Raw genomic sequence first — 4,194 nt, forward strand, 5'->3', positions numbered from 1 at the left:
ACCAACAATGCTACAGGTGATTGTGTCTGATAAACTTTGCGTTCATTCACTATCCCTTCTGCTAACATCATTGTGCAGAGCCTAGGTTCGAGGTTTTACCCCCTCAGTTCAGTATGCAGCTGGTGACTTGCAACGCTAGGAATGTCTCTAAACTTCAGTTTCTCCATTTGGAGTTCAAGCCTGGGTTCAAGGAAGGATTCACCGGAAGTCTGTTGCTGCTCACGAAGGACTGAGCGTTGCTGTTGTTATTGTTGCTGAGACACTGTATTTCATGGGTGAAATTGACAGAGGGCTTGCCTGCGACCTGCCATTATCTGCTGTGTGATTCACAAGTCCTGTGGTCTGGGGTTGCCCCAATAGCACTTCCCAATGATAGTGAGGTTGACTAGGGTTAGCTTTTTCCCACAGCACCCAGCAGACTGGCTAAGTCCATACTTTTAGCAAAATCTTATATTTGAGTTTCTTACCTAAAGGATGTAGATTGGTGACTGGTCCCTGGAAATGTGTGCATGTGCTTTCAAACCTTCACGGTCAAGTGGATCCCACAGGCAGTGTGACAGAGACCCTCGGGGAAAACTCTTCATGGAGAATCTCATTTCATCAAGTCCTTTGGCTCTGCGGGAAAAGGATGGGCGGAGCACCCTAGTCCTACAGTCTGAGGACCAAAAAGGCATCAGGTAGCAGGTGAGAGCTCAGGCAGGAAATGTGAGTTTTAATGTGGGAAACCCCTGCACTCAACATGAATAACATCAGACTTTTGGAAGAGGCCAGTTGAAAATTTGGATTGGTCTCATATTTTGAATTTCTCTACAAGATTCAGGGTTTTTTACTTGACTCTCCTCTCTATACACTCTGCATTTTCCTGGGAAGAGTGGATCTCAGGTGACACAGTAGTTATCCACTGTTAAGTTTCCACAAACCGTACCAAATCATGGCTTCTAAGCCACAGCTACTCACCCGTCTGAAAGAAGCACCGCTCTGCCACCTGCAGTTGTCCCTGCAATGCCCTGTGCTGGTCATAGTCTCCTGCCCTCTGGTTTGAGGAACAGCTCAGCTGGTCCTCGTGGCCTGGAATTCTGACATGGATGAGCATTTCCTGTCTACATGCTTTGTGGTTTCCAAACACTCCTAGGTAGTTCATCCCTGCAGGGAAGGGAAGGTTTTTTTGTTTTAAAAGAGTGTGGGGATGGGAGTAATTGAAGCCAAAGCCTTAGTGAGGATAGAGGAGAGAGTATCCCAAGGGACTGATCTAGGAACTGCAAAGATGTGAAGAGGTGTGACCAGGTGAGGCCCAGGGAAAAAGTCAAGCCCTGGTCTTTGCTAGGAGATAGGGCCTCAAAGGAGTATAAAGAAAAGCCTGCAGGGCTGGGGGTGGGGCTGCATCCCCAAGTGCCTTCAGTGCCCTACTTGACCCTTAAAGCTTGGGCAAAAAGCAGCTCCCCAGCATAGCACTCAGGTGTTCGACTCCAGGAGCACCCCACAATGGATTGTCTCCCTATAAAGTAAGACAGCTGTGAGTTCACTGTCTCTGCAGGTTTAAGATGATGTTCTTTTCTGTTTTAGCCTGCATTTTATATTTTTCAACCAGAATTTTTAAAATTTTAATCAAATGAAACAATGTTTCAAATGTAACTACGACAAAAAAAAAAAAAAACAAAAAAAAAACAAAAAAAAACTCTCCAAGGCCAAATCTCTATCTTTTGTCTTAGTCAACTCTGAGCTTTAGTGAAGTCAGTGCAGGGAATCTGAGGGACCAGCCAGCTCAACAGCTCATATTGTATGTTCTGCCAGACCTTCAGAGCTGGTACAAATGAAGCCTGTCCACACTTAGCTGTTTTGTGATATCTCTCCAGGTGTGTGTGTGTGTGTGTGTGTGTGTGTGTGTGTGTATGCCGGTGGTGATGGCTGCGATCGTATTGGCACAATTCCTTGTGAAGATTCTGAGGCAGGTCATCTCCACACTATTCTAACCACTTCATTTTATGGGGGGAAAAAGAGCTGAAGCTCAGTGTGAGGGCTATTCTCAGTTGTCAACTTGACTGGATCTGGAATGAATTTATAATCCAGAAGGAGAGCACACCTATGAGAGATAGTCATCTAGGTTTGAAGTGGCGAATCCATGTCTAGTCTGGATGTTTGAGGTGGGAAGACACACTTCTGACCCTGATCTTGAGGGGGGAAGACAGGCTTTTGATCTGCACCTTGAGGAAGGAAAACACAGTTGGAAGACACACCTTCAATCCGGGCCACACCTTCTGCTGGAAGTCTGTATAAGGACATGAAGGAAGGTTTGGCTTTTTGCCTGCTTGCCCTGTCTTGCTAACACATCCATTTCTTCACTGGCACTGGAGTTTAGCTTCTTCAGGATTCCAGCATATAAAGAAGACCAGCTGAGACAACCGGTCTTGTGGACTACAGCCTGTAAGTCATTTCAATAAATTTCATATATATATATATGAGATTCTTTCCATAAGTTCTGGACTAGAGAACCTTGACTAATGTACCTAGTAAGGACACATGATCTGCTCCAGACAGCAACAGTACAACAATGATGACAGAATGGACTGGAACCTGGCTACTGCTTACTAGGAATCTGCTGCATTTGGCTGAGACTTTTCTGATTTCACAACCACTGAGTGCCCTATAAAAATGCTCCGCATTTCCAAGCATGTGTGCTCTTGAGAGCACTGGCACTTTCCTGTATGATTAATGACAGGTTAGAAATGTTTGTCCAAGAGAAAATGGCAGGAGTGAGCTTCCCATGATACTAGCTAGCTCCCTGGCTACCGATTTTATTTAAAGTCATCCAGCTTGTGGAGCTGAGGAAATACTTCAGTCAATAAAGTCCTTGCCACTGCCCAAACATGAGTCCATGGGTTCAACGAAGCGGTCAGATCCCTTTGGCTTTCTGGTCAGTTTAGCCTGGCATGGTCTAGTCACTGGAGCAGGGAGAGAGCCTGGATAAATAGGATGGATGGCTGTGGAGGAACGCACACTTGCAATTGACTTATGACTTCCATACATAGGCACATACGTACACACGAGGGGGGAGGGAGAGAGAGACCCAGATTCAATATCATACTGGTACACCATAAAGAAACTGGAGTTTTATCCCTGTCTTAAAGCCACTTAAGAGCAGAGCAGTAAATGTCCTGTTGCACAGCCACCCTTGAGTGTGGCCCACAGAGGCATACTGCCAACATCTTTCCCTCCTTGGCCAAGCATCTCGGCTAATGGATATCAAGACAAGACAGAGTCACTTCTTGCTTACACATATTGTCTGTCGTCACAAGCTTCTTCCTGGGACTTTAGACAAGATGACCCTACAGGTCTTCTTCACAAAATTCAATTATAGCATACCGTACCTTCTTTATACAAGGCCATCAAGTTCCAATTTAGATTATCTCAAGTATTCTGCCGCTGTTGGAAATTACCCAAACAAAAGGGCTTCTTCTGCAGTCTGGGCTCCAACCTGTGTCCAACAGCAACATTACCACCTAGGACCCTCATAGGCAAAGAGGTTTGAAATCCATGGGACTGAACACGATTCGTGCAAGTGGGAAATGTTTGTTGTTAGGATGTAGGTCTTCTGAGGACACCGTGGGCTTTGTGCCTCACTCCAGGGCTCTTGAGTGAAACTCCATATCGATGATCACAATTATTGAATTGCATAGTAAAAACCAAAGGGATTTTTTAAGTAGTTCATGGAAATGTGCTAATTGCCCATCGAGCTGCTAAATGAACACTTGATTTGTAATGGTAGATTACAAGAAGTCATAAAAGCACAGAATGAAGCTTCCAACTGCAAAACTCAACATGCTGGCTGCTTTTCTAGCCTCCTGCCCTTTGCCAGACAAGACTAAGCTACAGTGTTGTTCTTCATCATCCTTTGTTCATTATGAAAGCTATTTTAGAACAAGGAAAGACTGCCTTGCTCAGTTTGAAAGACCTAATCACAAACATTAATGGGAAAATATTCAAGGACCCAGTTTGTGAAGGTTGGGAAGCTTTTCGTTCTTTCTTTCGTTCATTCCTGTCTTCATGCCTTTTCTCATTGCTGCATCCATTCACCTGCTCGATGGGTTCGGATTTGAACCCTGCATTCCATTGCTATGTAATCTCTCACTTCCCTGGCAAGCCGTCCTCAGCATCACCAGAATGGGCTCTCTTTCCTTATGACCCATCCCGACCCAT

The sequence above is a fragment of the Chionomys nivalis genome, chromosome 16, assembly GCF_950005125.1.
Source record: "Chionomys nivalis chromosome 16, mChiNiv1.1, whole genome shotgun sequence".
Classification (NCBI taxonomy): domain Eukaryota; kingdom Metazoa; phylum Chordata; class Mammalia; order Rodentia; family Cricetidae; genus Chionomys; species Chionomys nivalis.